Raw genomic sequence first — 21,520 nt, forward strand, 5'->3', positions numbered from 1 at the left:
GTGTACTCGAGCCAAGGCTCCATTGAAGGATGAAAGTTGTAGATTTGGGTCAAATAAAAGAAATGCCCTTCTACAGAGTGGGTAGAGAAATCCTGGGATTTATTGCCCCTTGGAGATGTTACAGGAGAAATGATACAGTCTCAAAGCAAATTTTGAACATTTTATCTTTTTAATTATAACAAGGGAGACCCTGAACAAAAAGTGGCTTTTGGGGGGGTTCCCCCTCCAAAATAATTTTTTTCTGAAGAAAAATGAAAAGGATGAGGGAAAAGAGGAAGAAGCAGCTGCTATATATGGGAGGGCCCATATCGTAGAAATGGTGTGGATGATTCAGAATAGCGTATAACCCCAAATCGCTGGTAAGCCTTGGCATGTAGCAAATACTGTTAGTCCCCTTTCCCAGATCCCCCTTCACCAAAGTCTTGTTCATACCGTCCAGTTTCTGTGTGCTTTGATGCTAAGGGCTCTTCGCTATGAACGTCACCTTGAGCTGCAGACGCCTCTACAGCACCCAGAGAGTCGGAAGTGCCTGAGAGTTTCTGTACCTCCAGGGCCTCTGAAGGCTGATGCTGCCTCCTGGGCAAGAAAGGAAGACAGGGTATGGAATCCCAGTTCCCTTGACTCTTGGCTTCAGTGGAAAAGCTACTGTCTTCAGGACTGCACAGTCGCTTCTTGAATGTGAAATGCGATTCATACTCCAAAGGTCCCCCCGTCAGATCAGGCTAAGGCTTGGACTTCATCTGAAATTAGACTTAGTTTCTTTTGGGGTATTTTGTTGTTGTTGTTTTTGGTCTTTTCCCACTGCTTACTCTGTTTCCTCCCCTTTCTTCTGTCTGGTTTCTCTTTTGGAGCACAGCCTCAACAAATCACCTTCTCGTGACTCCTTTACGTGGTGTCGCTCCTGGAAGAATTCCTCCTAAGAAGGACACACAGGCCATATGCATTGGAGGCTTCAGGACCCTTCCTTGCAGTGCAGAGCAGGAGACCCCGGGCACCCAGATTATACATAAAGGAGACAGTTGATCTGATCACCCGTAGTAACAAGGCGACAAGATTATCTCTGTCATGACAGATGATAGAGACGGATTTGCACCTTGTCCTTCTTTAACACTTGAAGTTGATGCTGTAACTCCAGGAGTTATGTTCCCAGGAGTCCGTGAAGGAGGCCATTCTGGAAGCAAGCAAGTTTATCTCAGCCTTAGAATCTTTCCCACCATGTTTCTCCGCTCCCTGCTCTGGACCTGCTCTTCAACAGGCAGGTCCTGGCAGGAAGCAGGAGATGTACACTGTTCTACTCTTTCAGGAGTTTGTAATCTGAGCCAAAGGGTCAGCTGCCTCTTTCTATTGAATGTCAGGTGGTGTTGAGAGCCATACAGTCTACATTATAACTCTGCGTGTTCCAATAAAACTTTATTATTGAAGCAGGAGACGAGCAAGATTCGGCCTATGGGCAATAGTTTGCTAACTCCTCATCAGGACCGTCCCGTTATGCCATGGCCTTGGCGTCCTCCCCTTACTTCCGTTGATGAACGTGTGAAACCAGAGCTCCCGGATGGAGCCAATGTCCTATTTGACGCTTTATCCAAATATAGAAGAGGACACTGCTTTATGCCTTTATTTCTTTCAGGAGAAATGTTACCCGACCAAATCAAGTACAGCAAACCAAAGGGGACGAGGTCTGCGGTTGTTGAGTTAGTGTACAAGGAAACCACACTGCTTGAGGAGTGGGGATGGCTCCCAGACCACAAACACAGATGCTGCCAGAAAAGCAGCTTTATTTTTTTATTAGAACTCTACTAACTCCTGTTTTGAACATGTATCCCCATAAAGCCTGAGGAAAGTCACAACCTGAGGCTTATACCTCTTTGCCTTCCCAGAGGTTGGTTAGGGTTGGAGTGGAAACAGTATGTAGTGGAATTATCACACAGCTGCTAAAATGTCCATCGTTGTTGTCAGTTTGACCCTTCAGGTCTAGTGGATCTGTGATGTCTCCCTGCTGTACCAAATCCTAGACACTATCCCCCTGGGATCTCTACCCCCAGTAGAATGGCCAGGAAAACCATGCAGCCTGAGCCCACGACACACATGCATTCCCCCTCAAACACCCTCACCTGTCTGCACAAACATTTCTCTCTTCTCTCCTCTCTGCCAGTCCTCCTTTAGGCCAAGGTTTTTTCATCTATTCCCCAAATCTTCCTTTCTGTTGCCCCTTCTACAAACACTTGAAGGCCCTGAGCTTATACATCGGGACCACAAAAGCAGCCAGAGACTCAAAGGCTGTTTCTGGATTCTGCCCTGCAGTCCTTCTTTCTCTGATATAGAGCCAATACCTGCTTGAAAGACAAGAGGGAAAAATGAGTATTTCAAAAGGCTCTTCCGCCACACTGATGTAGCTGTCTTGTAAGTAAAACAGGATGCTCAAAATAAAAATAAACTCATTAGCTCCAGGCCTCCTGGATACAAGCTCCGTGTTTCAAAGGGTAGGTTGTATGTAAAGGAATCATGATCTTGTATCATAATTAATCATCTCGTAGTATGGCTATGGGGATTTCTTACGGTCTCAGAGTGGTAGTAGTTCTAGCAGATTCTTCCAGAACTGCCTTGTTCAGTAGACTCTTCTGTGATGATGGGACTGGTCTAGATCTGTGCTGTCCAATACCTAGCTGCTAGTCATGAGCTTAGCGAGCCCTTGAAATGGGGCCAGTACGAAGATGGTGAATATTATGTTTTATATAATTTTAATTAATTTAAATAGCTGCATGTCATTATTGGATACCACCCTGGACAGCTCAGTTCTAGAATATAAAATATAATATGTAAAATATAAGTTCTAGTGGATACCACCCTGGACAGCTAAGTTCAGGGACCACCTCTGCCTTACTCCCTGCTGTAGCCTCAGCGTCTCAGACTGTGTCTGTCACATAGTAGATGCTCAGAAAATAGTGCTGGAATTAAACCCCGTGAAGCAAGGAATAGAACGAGAATAAGGCTGTTATCTGCTTTACCCCCCAAAGTGTTTTAATTTGAGTTAAAGTTAAGTACAGTGATAGTGGATTCATGCATCTCTCTCTCACACACACACACACGGAAAAGTGAAATCAGAAGACCCTGGAATTGACAACTTGCTGAAATTTAGCTGAGTTTATGTTCAAGAAAAGAATTACAGCCAGGCTCAAGAAGTACTTATTGAACAAGTCCTTATTCTACTCTGTATGTAGAGGTGATTGCTGGACAGCTGTAAGGAAGGGAAGGAAGGAAGGAAGGAGAGGAGACAGGGCTGGATAAAGGCAAAGAGGAGGAGGGGAAGAAGGCGGGCAGGCTGGTCCTTGCGTGTGGAGGGCAGCTGGGGAAGGAAGAGAGGCCCCGGGGGGCCCCGCAGCAGGACTGGATGAGACCCGCACAGTCAGCCCTGCCAGCTCGGAGCTGTGTCGCGCCGAGGGGGGTTGCCATGCCTCCTGGAACTGGAGGCCTTTCCAAAGGCACAGTGTTCTGACCAAATGCAGTGAGGCAGATGGCTGCTTTTCACTCAAAGCAGAGCACAGTACACCACTTCCGCTCACATGGCAAGATTTTAGCTGATCCGTATTAACAGCCACCAAAAAATCAACCCATCTCCACGCAGGTTATCTATTAGCAGAGAGGCTCACGTGTTCAGTTTTTTTCTCAAATGTGACAGAGTCCACATAAACCTGCAGTCTGGATACATAGCGGGAGAGTAAAGTACTCAAGATCTCGTACCAGATCCTGTCCAGTGGAGCGAATAGCTTCCTCCGGCTAGATTTCAGGCCACGTCTGCCAAGTGATGTTTGACTGAATTGCTTGGCTTTCAGCCAAGCTTGTGGTATCTGGAATCTCAGGCCTGAGGTTCAAGCTGAGAACATGCTTCGCAGGAGACCCCAATAACTTCAGGTCAGATAGAGAATTTGGAGTTCTTGTCTTCACGACATACTTGGTTGGAGTAGATGACACCCACTGATGAGCCAGGAACAGAGGAGAGCAATTTCTTGACCCAAGTTGTGGTTACGTGAGTTTTCATTTTAAACTGTCATGTATGTTTTATGGACTCTCCCGTATAAAAATCCCACAATGTAAGACAAAAGGGAGTAAAGCAGGCAACCTGTGATCACATCTTCCAGATTCTAGTTTGGATGAGTCCATTCATACAGCGACCTTTACTGAGACCTTCTGTGTGCCAAGCGCTGTGCTAGGAGCTGGGGCTTAGAAAGAGATACACTTCGTTGCCTCGGCTTTGAGAAAAGTTTCATAGGGAAGACTGACAAGTAAACACATCATTGCAAATCACCATGATACGTATTTCTGTATTTCCCTAGAATGGGCATATAAGCTTAAAGAAAAGAACAGACTTATTTGGAGGGTGAGCAGCGGGAGACATGGCAAAGCAAAGCAAGAGAGGATAAAGGGCAGCCAGAGAGAAATTCTCTGGGGGGGTAGCAGATAAACTGGATCCTAAAAGAGTTTTCCAGAAGGTGAGGGGAGGGCATTTAAGTGGAGGGACACTCAGGTACAAAGCTGGAGGGAGGTAACAAGGTGTGTCAGGTATAGGCACGTGGAAATGGCAAGACTCCCTCCCTGGACCAGCCACTGGAGCTAGTACCCCCTGCAAGGTGCTCCCAGGGCCGACACGTGGCATTACTCGATTTTGTCTGGTTTGCTTTGTATAGCCCCCTCTGGACAACAAGCATTTTTGGAGAGTGGGTGCCAGGGTCTGTGTCCATCTTCTTCACCCAGTTTGAGTGAATGAATGGAGAAGAGGCTAGACAGGGGGGATTGTAAAGACCTTTGTAGGCCAGGCTCAGGAATTTGGGTCATTTTTTTAATGGAAAATTCACAGCTCACCTTGTGTGAAGCCCCTTTCTTAGTTAATTCTTCAGTTTATGGATTTCAAAGGCTGTGATCGCCAGGTGGGGAGACTGTGACTGGGAAAATATGCAACCAGGAGGCTCATTTCAGGGAAACTGGAAAAGCCATGGCAAGGCCATTTGTTCCCAAATGTGTTCTAGAAGAAGAGCAGCAAGCTTCAGTGAATCAAAACATCCCCTGAATAGGTTAAACCTACTGACTCTTCTCCCCTTAGTGTGAGGTATTTGAATCTTTAGTCTTAACCCCCAAAATAGCTGAATCAGCATTCGGGTTAGGAGAGTGAATCTGGGGGCAGATAACAAGCAGATGGCTCTGGCCGGACGAGGCAGACTTAGCAGCCAGAGGATAGCGCAGGCGACGGTGTGCCCGGAGGGCAGAGAAAGTGAGACAGGGCGTGGGGGAGGTTCAGAAAGAGAGGTGGTGGCAAAAACAGCTTTGCCTACATGGCAGTTTTGCCAAGGGCCCCGGCTGATGCCCAGCTTGCCTCCAGAAACTGTCTTCCATGCTGCCGGCAGGAATTTGCTGATGCCTGAACTGATACAACAGGATTGCTTGAAGTTCAGAAATCTTCAGGCCCTCCCAGTTTCGTCTGCAGGCACTGGGCTTCCCAGCTCTGGCTTCTCCAGTTCAGCCAAGGTGCCCCTCGTCTGCGCCCCTGCCCGCTTCACTGCTAGAAGACGAGAGGGAGGAAGAGAGAGAAGGAATCAAGTGCATTTGGGTTCCACCCTCTCAGATCTTTGTCCTTAGTTCCTCCTTTGCCTGTCTGCAGGGCCATCAGAAATCTATTTCCCAGGAAACTCAAAGGTCTTAAAGCCCCAGGACAGCCCAGAGAAGCTGGAATATCCAAGTTTACATGTGACCATGAAATCTCCCGCGGAGAAGGTTCTCCATCAGGGGCGGTTTCACCCCCAGCTCCTGCCTCCAGGAGACGTTTGGCACTGTCTTGGAGTATTTTTGGCTGTCCCAACTTGGAGGCTCACAGCATCTAATGATAGAGGCCAGGAATGCTACTGCACATGTTGAGATACACAAGATGCCCCCCCAAGAGAGAATTAGCCAACCCAAAAAGTCAGTAGTGCTGAGTTTGAGCAAACCTTGCCTCTCAGAATCCAAAATTCAACTTCTTGTTGCTTCGCAAAGAAAAATGGCACAAGAGAGTTGCTCTCGACTTCTGCAAAGTCCTCAAAAACAGATCCAAAAAGATCCCGAGTCCTCACAACCTGAAGCCAGGAGCAAAGCATGCCAGCCCCCATGTGCCATCCCTTACAGAGTTCCCCATCCCGCTCTGCTCTGCTCACTGACTTCAGACCAAAGGCCAAGCTGGACATCAGGCAATGATGGCGTCACAATGGCCAACATGACAAACCACCTTTGGACACCAATAGGTCCCATCTTCTGCTCTTGGGCATGAATTTCAGATAGAATAAAGTCAACTGCCATTGCAGTGAAGAATGAGAAGAACCCAGAGACCTGACTGATCATTCAGAATTTACCAGAAATGTTGCTGATCAAGACAAAGTCTAGCAAACTTCAACTCTTCCCTTCCCAAGTCCACATCTGCAAAAGGCCAGTGACTTTTTCAAACAACAGGAGAGCACCGTCCTGCACTAACAGAAAAAGCGGCTTGTGTGACCTTGGATGTCCTGTGACATTGTCCAGTTCAGTCCGCCCAGCTCATCATCGGGAGGAAGCAGGAAAGAGAACCACACTCCCCGTGCTCAGACTCACAGTGATAGTTACCGACCAACTTGAGCACCACTGGACCCAGTTCAGACCGTCTTTAAACATTTGCTGGAGCCAGCAACTTTCTCCTGAGTAGACCATGGGGTCCAGCTTTACAAAATCACAGTCCTTGAAGCGAAGGAATGAGGTCTGCTGCATGCCCTTTTTAATATTCCGAACAAGGGCTTCCGAAGCAAAATGCCACTGTGAACTGAGCAGTTGCAGCACGCCTCCAGGAAGGCTAGTTGCTGACAGGTACTTCAAAGTCACTTATGCCACCTGAGGAACGTACTGTTCAGCTACCAAACTCTCTGCGGTGCGTCCGGTTCTATTATACGGCAAGTAATTGAATATACAGGGGAGGGACACCTCTATCAGCTAGGTCATGCACTGAAAGACTCTGTTCTTTTCAGCGGATTTAAGACTCTACCCTTGCTCCGGAGTCTGCATAAGATAACCAAGTATCGAAAATGTCACTGCATTTTGAAAAATGTATGGCAGTTGTACTTAACGCAGATTGTACCAAACGTAAGGACGCCCGAGTTCTTTATTAGCTGTCAAGTGTGTTACAAGGGCTGTCATGAGTTTCGTGGGTTTCTTCTGGCATTTGTAAGGGAAGGGAAGTCAATTAACATTTGTTGAGATCCCGGTACTGAGGATGGCATGGGCCCAGGCACGTGATATCCCGGAGCGGCGTGCTGAGTCCTGGTTTACTGTGGCTGCGCACAAAGAGTGGACGTGAAATCACTTGCTTCTGGCACACAGCCAGGACGACAGACGTGGAACTGGGGTCCAGCCCTATCGAGCTCCTAAGCCCGTGTTCTTATTTCTCCAGGAAAACAGACGGCTGCATCCAGCTGACCCCACGGTCCTTCTTTTTCCCCTGCACCTCACTGTGGGGACTGGACCCCAGTCCTGTGTTTGTGTACTTAGCAACAACTTACAGAGTGCCCTAGCTGGCACTGGAGAGGAAGCAGTAAGCGAGAGATCCCTTCTTTGGTGGGAGTTACATCCTCCTGGGGGCAAGAGGGGAATAGGCCATTAGTAAACAAATAAATAAGCTATTTGGGGGGTCAAAATAAGTCCCATGAGGAAAGTAAGTCTAAGTAATAGACAAGGGGTCATTGGCTGAGTTGGGAGTGCAGTTTAACATAGGATGGTCAGGGAAAGGCCTTGAAGAGATAAGGTTGTGTTGAAGCATGAATGATGAAAACAGGTGTGGCAAGAACAGGGGAGAGAATGTTCCAGTCCGAGGGAACAGCAAGGACCCACGCCATGTGGTTGGAGTGATCTAGATGTGTTTGGTGAGGAGCAGAAAGAACACCAGTGTGATCAGAGTTTAAGGTCGAAAGCAGCTCAGGTTGGTGTAACATGTCATGGTGGAATGCTTGGAGTCCAGTGTGTGACTTAATTCTAAATTATGGACTGAATTTAAAAACAGCATCAGCAGCTCTGCCGTAGTGCAGGAAACAGCACAACACCCTATGCCGACAGGTGGGCAAGGAATCTTCCAGAAGTCAGTGGTGGCTTCCAGAGTCAGGAGGGGAGCTCCCTCCAGTGTTGGAGCCATCCTGGGGCCTCACTGAAAGTTTTCTCTGGCCCTGGGGTGGTGACACCTTGGCTCTTCTCAGAAGCACCATCATGGATGAGTTAGACACTCACATGAAAAATACATCCTCCCTCCCAAGAGGAGATTTACCTGACTCCTATGAGGAAGTCAGAATAGCATTCATCATCCAAACTGTGAACCTCCCAGTAATGTAAACAGGAAGAATAAAGCATTTGTAAATGAGACATGGCTCACAGATAGCTCAGAATATTACAAATTGGGAAGAGCCTGCTGAAAGGTGTTGGCTCCCCAGGTACCAGCGCATGTACTGGATACAACATCCTCGGGGGGAAAAGCCTCACAGAAGAGTCGGCTTTGAGGAGTGATCATTAGTCCCATCACAATTCACATTTATGGAATGCCTGGTGTGGCGGGAGAACTGGGTTAAGAACGCTCTGAGTCTGCGTGACCAGGGAGCGCCCAGGTCAGAACGAGGAGCCAGACACAGAATCCGTGCTCTGTCAGCGCCGACCACTCCGTGGCCTTGCAAGTGAGCGGACCACTCCGTTCATCAGCGTTCTTAACAAATTAAGGACAGGAAGGAGGTCTGCTTTGGTGTGCGTCCCCACCTCCACGTCCAGAACATGGTGAAGAAAAAGCAATCCTTCCCAAATAAATATAACAAACCCCAGAAATACAGGAGTTCATGCCTATTAGTGTGTGTTTTGAAGCTAAAATCTGCATCAACGTCAGGGTTGATGGGTTCAAAGAAAAACATTAATAAATAATAGCACTGGTGACGTGCAGATGTTCCAAATTAATGCAAGTGATACCCAAAGGACCGAAGTTTGGGAAAGAACGTAGCTGAAATTTGCACTTTAAAAGAGACAACATCTAGAACTATTCAGATAGGATGATATTGGTAATACCAGGGGAAGGAAGAAATGTACCAGGCGTACTTACCGGGTTGAGTCTTAGAATGCCGAAGCTTGCAGAGCTGTTAGTTGAGCCTCCAATTCCTTCTAGCAGGGAAGCTAGCTCCAGACAGATGCAGGAGCTTTGAGTTGTCTAAACAGAGGTCCTCCCAGCCTTCTCTGTGCTCGGGTGTCCTTTTGAAATCAAGCCCACTGAAACAACGAAGCCAAAAGAAACAGTCTCAGAGAGCATGCCTCTCTGTCTTCCCAGCAAAGCAGAACCAAGGTTCCATAGCTCCTGCCCATCATGGAAGGCCGTGATTTTGTGTGCCCTATTGTGTCTGCCTTCTAGTCAACCCAGTAGTCACTCTAGATACCTAATGAAATTTTTCCTCTCTTCACGTGTTGTGCAAAGATTTAGAATGTCCTCTGTCCCAGGCCCTAGGCTGTGTGCTGGGAGTACAATAACGAGCAAAGCCAGGGGAGCTTCTGCCTCTTGGGGAGCCTAGTGGAGGCATCAGGTATCAAACACAGAATCGTGTAAGTACTTAATCCTAAACTCTGATAAGTGTATATTCAAGCAATAGAAGAAATTAGAGTATTTACACAAGGAGACTCAGGGAAGGGCTTTCTGAATAAGTGACTTTTAAGCTATGCTATGCAGAGTAAGTAGGAGCTTGCCAGGCAACAAGTAGGGAAGGAGCCAGAGAGGAGGGGACAGTATGTGCCAAGGCCCTGTAGCAGGGAGGAGGTAACTGTTGACAGTAACTGAGAGGAGACCAGCATGGTAGGGACAGAACATGTGTGGGCCGGGGGGGGGAGGGAAACTGCATGAAATAAAGCTGAAGGACAAATGAGGGTCAAGTTGCGCAGGGCCTTTTAGGCCAATGTAAAGTAATGAATATTCTCCTACATTTAATGGGACGTCTACGAAGGGTAGACTCATTGCAGGAATTGAGTTGTGGCAGTGATGGTGGGGCGTGTGTACGTAAGCATGTGCATGTGCATGTGTGTAGGTGATGTGAGTTGCATGATTTGATCAATCAGCAACAATCCAAGGGTTACCAGTGGGTCCTCTTGAGGGTCTGACAAGCACCAGGTCGTGCAGATTAGGAGCTGAAAGGCCTGACTTCCAGGTTAAGTCTTGCCTTCCTGTGCTGGTGACATGGACCCGTGCCCAGCTCCGAGGAATGAACAGGAGCCATTGAACATCAGCTACACTGGTGGTAGTCTTGACTAGGGCAGCATGGCCCCCGTAGTTTGGAAATTTAGTCTTGAAATTCAAGGAGTGTGTCTCTTTGCCCTTTCTGATTCAGGTGTGCCGCTAGCATGTGGCAGGTGGAGTCCAAGGAGATCCTGTGTCCTAAAACGCGCAGGATATTCCCACAATCAAGCACTGTTCTCTGCCCCACACAGCTTTGTGCTGTTCCAGCACGTACACACATGTGTTATGGTCATTAGAGCCTAACTCCATCATACCTTTAAAGGCATAATATTTTTGCATGGTTTCCATAAGCAGTGGGTTTTTCCAGGAAAGAAACACCGTGAAAATTGAGGGCGGTGGTTATTTTCTTGGCTTTGGACCTTTCCGAAGTGTGGTTCACCCCTTGAGAAAATGAGCTCACCAATGACAGTGCCACTCACTGTCCTTGAGTCCTCGATCAGTCTGTACATTTGTGTCTGTCTTATTTGTGAACAGCCTTCCTACGGGTATAAGAATCTGACTGCATTACTAGGGCTTATAGAGTAGTCAGACCTGAGCATTTATATATGGAAATGTTTATTATTTTATTACATGCCATTTTCCTTGCGTTGCCCCTTTATATTAAAGTTAGGATATTATATTGATTTTACTGTATTCATTGACCATGAGTACAGATAAATTACACCCTCTATAAATTTTTTACTCAGAATAGTAAGCAAGGCATTTGAAAATATTTATTGTTTAAAAAAAGGTGTTGGGTCTGATAAGGTTGAGAACAACTGAGCAAGCCTGTTCAGTGCTTCAGAATGCTATGGTTTTGGCATTGTAGCTGCTTACCGTGAATGTTTGGATGGTCTCTCAGTAACTGTAGCATACAGAGAATTCTGTGTAAGAATTGTAGACCCACAGAGGTACCAAGGTTGACATCACCAATGAGTAGTCATGTTGGTATCATATACCCCCAAGATAATATGATGAGAAGGACATTTGACGTTTCGGTGTTCTTCCCAAGAGTCCATAACCCCAGTCTAATCATTAGGGGGAGAAAATAAAATTAACTCAAATTATTAATTTCCTACTCTGTAAAACAGACTGGGAGTTAATTTCCTACTCTGTGAAACAGACTGGGATTCCTCAAGACTGTCAAGGTCATGAAAAACATGGAAGACTAAGCACTGTCACAAACCAGAGGAGACTGAGGGGACAGAATGACCAAGTGCAACGTAGTGTCCTGGATGGGATCCTGAGAGAGAGAAAGAACATTAGTGAAAGATGGGTAAAATGTTGGATCAGGTCTGAAGTTTGATTAATAGAATTAGACGCGTGTAGGTTTCTTCATTTTGGCAAATGTAAAATGGTTGTGGATGATTCTAACATTGGAGGACACTGGGTAAAGGGCATTTGGGAATTCTCTGAACTAACAACTTTTCTTTAAGTCTACAGTTATTTTATTTTTTAAGTCCGTTGTAAAACACACACACACACACACACATACACAGGAAGATGCTAGGGGTCCCAAACTTAGATACAACTTAAGGAATTTTTCTAAAGATATAAAATAATTATCCCCTGAAAGCACACAAAGTAGAAGAAATGTCACGTCCTCCCTAGACCCTCACACCCCAGGGTTAGTATATGAAGAAGACAAAGATGCCACAGGAACCACTGGTGGCTTAAATGTAAAAACACCGTGTCCTTGGTAAGGTACAAAAGCCAGGAGATGTGGTAGAAATGGAGGGAATGGCGGGGGCGGGGCATTTGGACAGACTGAGACCAAGCTTTGGAGGACAGGACGGGCATTGCACATGCGACAGAAAGTCTGATAGTCAGAAGCAAGAAGGATTACTAAGCAGGCTATTCCTGGGGACAGTTTGTCTCAAGTGGTAGTGAGATGTGAGGGTAAGACAAATAATAACACCGAATACTTAAGTGGGCTGTCTGCATCTCAAGCACTGTCCCACGTGTTTGTGAATGCACCCTCATTTCCTCCCCATAGTAATCCTAGAAGGTAGGATTACGGCCCCTGGTTTTAATGGACAAAGGACCGAATATCACGCATGTATTTGACTGAACCCTATGACATTGCCATTTCTGTAGAAACCGGTCATACAGCTTGACCTAATACCTAACTTGCCTCTGTGCGAGAGCTGGTGCTGGACTTTGAAACCTGGCAGCTGGCTCAGGAGCCTGGGCTGGGGGCTTTCAGCCATAGGGCCTCTTGCAGGAATGGCAGCATTTACTGAGTGCTCACTTCGTTTTGGGCAGTATCTAAAGCTCTCTGTGGATCGACAACTCATTTCCCTCTGCAGCAACACTCTTGAGGTACTTTTGATTATCACCCAATTTATAGTAGAGGAACCTGAGGCCCAGAGAGCTACAGTGGCCTGCCATATGTTGCCCAGCTAAGAAATGGTGGAGCTGGGGTTTGAACCCAGACTGCGGGCTCTGGAGCATGGTTCCAGGACACTCTGCGTCTCGTGTGTACAGGTGCAATACGGCAGCATTGACAGAGACTGGCTTTCACAGCATTCTGAGAATCTGGAGATAGGAGGCTTCCCCTGTGCAACCTCAAAGCAGATGTCAAGGGCCTTGCATTTGCTAGGACATGCAGAAGGGGGACACTGGATCTTCTGGCCAGCTCAAAACAAATGGCATTGTTACTCTGGGGGAGCAGAAAATTGACCTCAGAATCTCTTCCAAAAATCAGCATGGAAATAAAAGAGAATGAAAGACAATGGAGCAAAAGAAGAGAATGTTGAGAGACTGGAGAAGAGTCCCTGTGCTGAAGCCGTTTGGAATCCAGTACTTTGCAAGGGGCTGGCTTCTCTCTACTCTTAAATGACTTGCCGGACATCCCATGGACATTTGGTGCTTGGATCTACTCTACCCAACAGTGATGTGGTCATGTCAGAATGACCCAATACTTAATCGACTTAACTTACACCAGGATTCTCTTAGGCGGAGAAGAAAGAAAATAGCCAAATGTTGCTTGTCTGGCAAATTAATTTTTTACAATGTCATTGCATAATATGATCTAAACCTTTACTAATATGAAATGCCAACTGAATCCAAATTAGTATAATAACAACAACAAAAATGTACTACGTAATTTTAAGAAATGCAAGTCCATTGTTTTTACATGTATACCATGTGTTAAATTAAGCTAGCTACAGATTGCCTAGCAAGAAGATTCTATACAAATAAAGAGTCCCAGACTCTGAAGGAACTCCAGTCTTGATCACTAAGTAATTCAGACTGTGAAATCCACACAAGGATAGAAACCTCCTTGGCTTTACCTCTTCAAATCTCAAAGTAGAGCAGATTAAGTACCATTATTCATGGATCAATATTCTGGGTCAGTTGTGTGGAAATACAATTTAGACTACAAACAGGCCTGAACGAGGCACAGGTACCAAAAAAATTCACTCATTCATATGAAAACCTAATTAATTAAATGAAAAGTACACTGCAATGAATATATCATTGGCCCCACTTTGCTCATGGGGCCCTGTGTACCTGTCTTTACGACGGCAGTTCTCTCTGATTCTGAAGCACATAAACATGACTGTGAACATCTCGATTGGTCTCAGATGCTCACACACTTCTACCAGTCGGTCAGGCCAGATCCCTTTGCTTGCTATTCCTCAACTCAACATCATATTGTAATCTGGGATCAGTTGGAGCGGAGCATATCCATGGCAACCACGGATATAACCAGTTCCTTCACTCATCTAGAAACGTGAAGTAACAGGCTAATTGCTCACAACACACAGGAAAACAAGGTTTGGCTCTGTTCACTGATGGTACTTTATTTTAGGCCATGCCTAGCCCTTTTCCCAGCAGACCCCACTGCAAACCCAACACCGTGGTGCTAAATGAAGCCCTCGGTCATGGTGGGTGCAAACACCTATGCCTAAGCCAGTTGCTTATGCTTGGTCTCATCTACACCTTCTAGTGAAGTGGGGAGATCTCTGATTCCGTGGGTTAAAAACCGTCTGTTTACACAGTTGACTGGGGTAAAGGAGACCTGAGGAGGACTGAAATGGAGTCTTCAAACCTATGAGATGAAGCAGCTTGTCCAGCACTTTATGAATGGCACTTCTGGTTCAAGAATTACTGTTCATGACCCTTCCCAAAGATATCAGCTTACTCAGTTCCAAAAGCAGCAGTGGACAATCAATAAAATGAAAACTGGGCTTTGTGATTTCTTGCACTACATTTGTGGTGATCAATCTACATTTTCCATTTATATTGAATGTATTATCCACAGAGATGTGGTTCTAAAGTAAGCATGTTGGCCAAAAATTACTTATGCTTAAACTTACACTCTGAGAAGAATTCATCAGAGTATTCCCTATGGATATCACCATTTAGGGGCGCCTGACCCAGACAAAAGAATGAAACGCAAGGAAAGTCTGTATGCAGACGTCTGGACCTTCAACTTTAACGTAGCCGTCATCTGCCTCATCATGAGACATGAAACAGTATGGTAGCTAAGATGATGGAATGTCTTAGGAATTCAGGCTCTGAGGCCTCTTCCTAGCTGTGTGCCTTTGAACAAGTGACTTCCTCTTTGGCCCTCAGTTTATTTATCTGTAGAATGGACATAATAGTACCTACCGGGCATGCACTAAATTATTTCTCCCCAGATTTATGTGTTGAATCCCCAGGCCTCAGTGTGACTATGTTGAGGCCCTTAGAAGGTAACTAGATTTAGAGGAAATGAGAGGGACCCTCATGATGAGCTTAGTGCCCATTTAATAACAGACAGTGGAAGGCTTGCTTCCTCTCTCTCTCTGCCATATGAGGATACAGTGAGAAGATGGCTGTCTGCAAACCAGTGGGACGGCTCTCGCTGGAGAACCGATTCATCAGGCTCCTAGGTCTTAGACTTTCCAGCCTCCAGAATTAGGGGAAGTTAATACCTGTCGTTTAAGCCCCCCAGTGTATGGCATTTTTATTAGGACAGTTTGACTCACTAAGACACTACCTCGTATTTTTCTCCTGTTTTTTAGGAACTGAAATTTATAAAGCATGCAGAATACTTCCTGGGATATAGCAAGTGTTTTATTATTTGTCAAATGGAAGTTTAAAAAGCAGATGAGAAGATGAGAAATCCTCAAGTGTTTCTTGCAGGATTTTCACCATGTTGTCCTCATGTCCAACCTCTGTAACCTTATTACCTTTTTTAAAAAAACAAATTTGTTAATTACGACGATGAAATGAGCTAATATGAAAGCATCCGGCATAGACTCTGACATAGAATCTCTAAGATGGTTGGAACTATGGTTTGTTTGCTATATAGTTCTAAATCCTTAAACCTGAGTTTGAAACTTGTTTGATCAGAGCCGTATCAACCCTGTTCTTTGAAAGCCCATAGATGAACATCGGCCTTATATGTCTGTCCACGTTGGCATGTCCTGTTGCGGCCCCAAGGAGCAGTGATCGCTCTTGTTCCATTGGACGTTGGTTTTCTGTCACCACAGCAGCGCTGCATCTCACCCTGGGATTTGACTGTAGCCAGGCGGACGGTAGATGCGCGCGGGAGGCCGCTGCTCTGTATCTTGCTAGCTGACTTAGCAGTCCAGCTGAACTTGACCCCGCAGCTCTCTTAGCAGTGCTCTCTCCTCTCTTCCTGGGTGTGGCTGTCCTCACCCACATGTGTGTATGTCATGGCTCAGTGTGTGGCCCAGAGCCTGCATATTAATATTCTTTTTTGCCTCGATGGTTGGACAATATATGGGGAAAGAAAGAACATTCCATTATAAACACCCCGCATTTGCAGCGCACTAGCTGGTCCACCAGAGAACCCAGAGAGCAGCCTTTGCTTCATGATGAGTCAAGGTGTAGAGCAGGGAAGCCCGGCTTTTTCCTCTTCTAGGCAGGCCTCAGAAACAAGCCCATTTCATACTGCTTGTAATTTAATGTTCAGATTCTCCCGAAGGTCTCCTCAGACCGACTTGGCCACAGGAACACCACCACCCGGCCTTATTAGAGTGGAGCCGCATGAAGCAGAAACTTATTTTAAAAATGGGATGGCCGTGTTTTTTAAAAAAACAAATACAGGTCAGCTGTCTCATCCGCAGCGTGTGCTTTGTGCGATGACAAAGTGAAGTCATCTCTCTTCCAGCACGCTCCTCAACTCAGCTGTGGTTTATGAAAACAGCGGCATCCTTGTTGGGGGAAGCGGGAGGACCCGGGTCTGAGAGGAAAATGCAGTTGCTACATCAACCATCTATTTCACTTAAAAAAGCAGTCACAACCTTCCTGCCTTCAGGAGCTGTGAGCTCAAACCCGCCCTTTCTCTTCATAAACTGTGAGAGCCATGCGCTCTGCTGAATACAACAGTCCACACATTTTTCAGACTTATCCGCCGGCCGCAGCTTTTGGTGGGAATCCTGCACCAGGGAAGGTTAAGATACTCAAGGCACGGGGGTGGGGGGGGGGGTGGTCACCTGTACCTGGGCTTGTTGTTCTTTGACAGGGCGGGGACAGCAGTTAGCACCAAGCAGCCGCCGCTAAAGGGTTTCGCTGCAAGGACAAAAGGTGGGTTTGTGTTCCGAAGCCATCTTGCGAACCCTGCTCCCTCCCCCAGGCTCGCACTGGGAGCGTTTCTTCTGTCTAGAAAAGGTGATTCAGCTCAAGTCAGATGAGAAATCAGCTCTGCCTTTGGCCAATAGAGGCAGGACAGCCCTTCACGTGGGTGGGATGGTAAGAATGCTCGTGCGATCTCGGGTACCAGTTTTGATGAGCACCCCGTTTCTCTCTGGCAGGTGGGTGCAGAGGGGAGTCCAAGAGTCCCTGTTGCAGACTGCGCAGGACCAAAATTCAGCCGGCTGCAGCTTTCCCAACTAGGACAGGGGTTTGGTTCCGATTTCATTTAAGGGCATCAGGGAGCTGTTGAGAAAAAACAGAAGCCATGAAGAGAGGGCTCATTTAGTAGAGCAAGAAACTACCAGGCAGGAGCTAAATTAGGTGAAGGGGGTGAAGGGGAACTACTGTTTCTTTAACAGAGCCAGGAAGGATGACAGTAAGTAACAGCACCTTATCACTATCTGACTGGACCTGCCCAAGGCCCCACAGGATGCTCTCCCTCTACCCCTCAGTGATCTCTCCTCTTATTAAGTTCCTGTCCCCTGCACTACTTCACACAAGAGAACTTGCCTGTGGCTCACAGAATGCAGCAAGCTTGTGACTACCCCAGGGCCTTTGCACTGGCAGTGCCTGCTGCCGAATGCACCCTGTCACCAGAAAGCATCTTGTCCAACACCCTCACTGGCTCCCACTTCACCTTCTCTGTGTGGCTCCCAGCCACCCACACCTCCTCCTGATCCTCTTGCCTTTGCCTTGCCCTTTTTTCTTCCGCAATGCTTATCACCTACTAGCACACCACTTTGTTGACTCATTTATTACGTTAGTGTTTATTTTCTGCCCACCTGCTCCCATCCCCACCCCTTCCCTGTGCAGGCAGTGGAAGGGCAGGAGTCTCTGGTGTGCCATCACCCATGTACCCCAAACCCTCAGAACAGGGTAAGGGACTCTATTAGTACTTGAAAGAATGATGAGGGAAGCTGGACAGGCATCATCACAGTTATTCATATTATTTCTACTGCTGTGATGTCAAACTTAGACATGAGGACACTGAGGCTCAGATACAGGAACTGACCTGCTGAGTAGTATACAAATAGCAAAACATCCAGTCTAGGGCTCATACTGAGCCCACCTACAGTCAGTGCCTTGTGTCCAGGGACTTCAGAACATGACTTAGTAAGATGGACCCATTATAGGTAGATCCCCGAACGGGAAAGGTACAGCAATGTGATTATTTAAAATATTCCAACCATGATTAACAGCAAAGTCCTTTTCCCAGTCCTTCCCCTCTCTGTGCCCCCCAACCTTGCATCTCCACTTGACCTGCACCCGAGTTTCTTACCTTTAACAGATCACTCGTATAAGGTGAAAGTGTTCATTGCAACTGGCGTATGTCAGTGTTTCCCGGGGAGAGAAAATATTTGTTAACCTACTATGTGTATATGTGCTGCCCTGCAGCCGTGTACTAGAATCACAACACTGTTTATATGTAGCATACAGCTGGACTTGTATTCACAACCTCGCAGTAAGTGATGGGCACCGGTGAGCCCGCCCACGGGAGTTTAGGTTTAAGCAGAATATGGACCACCTCTGATCTAGATTTTCTGCTGTTGGAGGAGCATCCGTTGAAGTGTGAAAACTCACGTTTAATTTTTTTTTTAAGATTTTATTTATTATTTGACAGACAGAGATCACAAGTAGGCAGACAGAGAGAGAGAGAGGGAAGAAGGTTCCCTGCTGAGCAGAGAGCCCGATGCGGGGCTCGATCCCAGGACCCTGAGATCATGATCTGAGCTGAAGGTAGAGGCTTAACCCACTGAGCCACCCAGGCGCCCCAAAGCTCATGTTTTAACAGGAAACAGAGACAAGTGGGCTCTTGTTTATATGAAGGTGGCCCTCACATAACAGGAGAGAGGGCAAGGTGAATAGAGCCCACGCAAGAAGGGCCAGACAGCTCCCAAGAGGGAAGTGGGCCAGCAGACAGAGCCAGGAGCATGAGCTGTGAGTGCAAATGGATTTCTTGCCTTGTCGCTTACCAGGGAATTCGTAAATAATGTCAGTGGGAACTCGTGTTTGCTTGTAAATGCTTTACTGAATATTAGGGGCCACATTGATTGTTTCCCTTGATGTCAATAACTCTGGGGGCACGATCCAATGGGAATCGGCGGGAGCCATGGATCATTTTTGTGGAGCTGTTACAGCTTCGCGTCTGTGATGTACGTCTGTATGTCTACATGGAGATATGCCCAGTCTGGCTCTCAGGACTGATGTTTCTCAGCACAGGAAGCCCTGCAGGGAGATTGCTGGTTCTTTTGATAAGACGCTCCCTCCTGAAGAAGAGCCTGGTTCTTCCCTCTTCAGGCACCTTATGGAATAGATGAATGGGTTTCTGAAAAACTGTGCAATCCCTTTTTAAACAAAAACATAAATCATATTCCTGTGGCATGATGGCTAAGATATTGTGGACCCACTGGGGAAACCTTTCACGGTTAAGGCCATCTTAACCCGTCTGTGATGGAAGGAGAAGGGATGTTGTTGCCACATGAGGAGCTTGACAAGAACCTTCTAGTCAAGAATGACAGTGGAGACAGACGGTGACACAGAGATCTGGGAGAGTCAATCATTTATTTGACTTTCTCGGACTTATGTTTTCTTTTGGTTTTGGTCTGAAGAAGAAAAAAGCTCCAGTAATCCTAGTTTGTTTAGGCAAAGAGCAAAACGAGTGAGGTGAGCCCTCAGTAAAATTGTAAGTTAAATGCTTTTTATTTCTGTCCTTCCAACATTTTCCTGAGCCCCTTCGTAACTGCCATGAACTCCCAGCACTCTGGATCATGGTCCCCTCTCAAGAAACTTCTAGCCCAAGATGCTGATTCTCTCTAAGGTGTGAATGACTGTCCTCAACAAGAGAAAAATGGTAATTTGTGAGAAAACAAAACCCACTCAAACTAGAATAAATAAAGACCGGCTCTAAGTGTATAAGAGGAAACCTCAGAGACATTCAAAGACAGGAAGCAAAGCATGACGTGCACTGACTGGAAGTGAAACTGGAAGTGGTTTGGGGAAGCCAGACTCCGAAGACATGACCGCTGTCTTCTGCCTTCTCACCACTTCCCTGTAGCTTCAATCAGTCAGTCACCTCCCTGCCTCTCCCCTTTCCTCCCTCCTCTCTCTCCCGCTCCCTCCCTCTGATGCCTTGCTTTCCTCTGACACGATCTAACTTGGTCTGACTCCAGTGATGTTTCCGTGAAGCTCCTGGCACCCTCTCCCTCGAGTTTCTGCACCTCAGTTTAAGTTCTGAAGACAGAGGCTGGTTACTCATTGGTCATCACTCAGTGAATTTGCTCTTTGGGTGGTGATGGGAATGGCCCTAAACTGGGAGTTTGCGGGGGAGCGGGTGGTAGTGAAGAACTTAGGGCTGTGTCTGCTTGAAAGGCAGGCTGTCTCTCCTCGCTGTGAGCAGTGCAGAGGATGTCGAGTGTGCGTATCAGTATGTATTGTCATTGTCCCTTGGCCATGGATATGGACATTACCTGTTGATGATGCCCAGGGACCCACCACCCTAGAAAGTGTGGCTTAAAGCTGTAAGCCTATCGAGCTCAGGAGGGTGTGGGCTGGCTGGACGGTTCTCCTGGTCATGGCTGGGCTCAGTCACGTGCCAGGGACTCCGCTGGCTGTCAACTGATGCAGACCAGCCTGAGCTCCAGCAGCAGAAGTGCCTGGAATCAGAGGTGCATGTGTGTCTCCTCCAGCAGACTAACTTGGGCCTGTTCCTCATGGTTATGACTGGGGTGGAAGAGTGGAAACAGAAGCATTCAAGGGTTTTGTCTGGGTTCTCTGGGGATCCCATTTGCTAACATCCCATTGGCCAAAGAGACTCACGTGGCCAAACTCAGAATCAAGGAGCAAAAAAAATAGTTTCTACTTCTTTGGTGAGAAAAACTATCAGATCACATGGCAAAGGAGCTTCGCTCTGGGGGGAGGAGAGAAACTGGAGCCACTTGTGCAGTCAATCCAGTGTGTCATGGCAACAAACTCACGGACCCGTGCCACAGGCTACCTCCTGCCCCAGCAAGACTTGCCCAGAATCTTTCTGATACTAATTCCTGATCCAAAGAATGAATACCAAGGTTGGAATTTTGAAGCCTCTCAAATAACATCAAAAAAAACAATAATTTTGTCACCATGTGAACTACATGTATTGAATAGCAAGACTGGAGAACTAAGGCAACAGAGGGAAGTGACTTTCTTCCCCATAATGCATGCCCCACCCACACCCACGACTCACACATGACCCACCTTGGCTTGTGACATCCTGCTTTCTCATTCACCAGATGAAAAAAAGTGAGGCGTATTCAGTTTAATAGTGCTTTTTAAGTGGCTTAAGGCTGAACATGTGTGCAAATAGCAAGTAGACCAGAAACCCGGAAGAGTCCAAGGCTTTGTCACTGATGCCCCCTGCAGTGGGGCATGTCAGGCAGTGGGGGCTAATTATTTGATTGGTTTTGGGCTCAGGGTGGAAAGTGTAAGGCTTCTACAAGTGACCTACAGGGATAGACCTACAGGGATAGATTAGCTCCAGGGATAGACCATCCAGTCTGAGAGTTATTCTGGTCTTTTACTCCTTGCCACAGAAACACAGAGTCACAGAATAACAGGGCT

General features: G+C 46.8%; 1 protein-coding gene across 18 annotated transcripts in view; it reads left to right on the forward strand.

Moving 5' to 3' along the window:
* Window positions 1-21,520, forward strand: part of TRPM3 (transient receptor potential cation channel subfamily M member 3) — a 785,382-nt gene that overhangs the window by 739,867 nt on the left and 23,995 nt on the right. The window lies entirely within an intron of this gene.

This window comes from Mustela erminea, chromosome 12 (genome assembly GCF_009829155.1).
Source record: "Mustela erminea isolate mMusErm1 chromosome 12, mMusErm1.Pri, whole genome shotgun sequence".
NCBI classification, from domain to species: domain Eukaryota; kingdom Metazoa; phylum Chordata; class Mammalia; order Carnivora; family Mustelidae; genus Mustela; species Mustela erminea.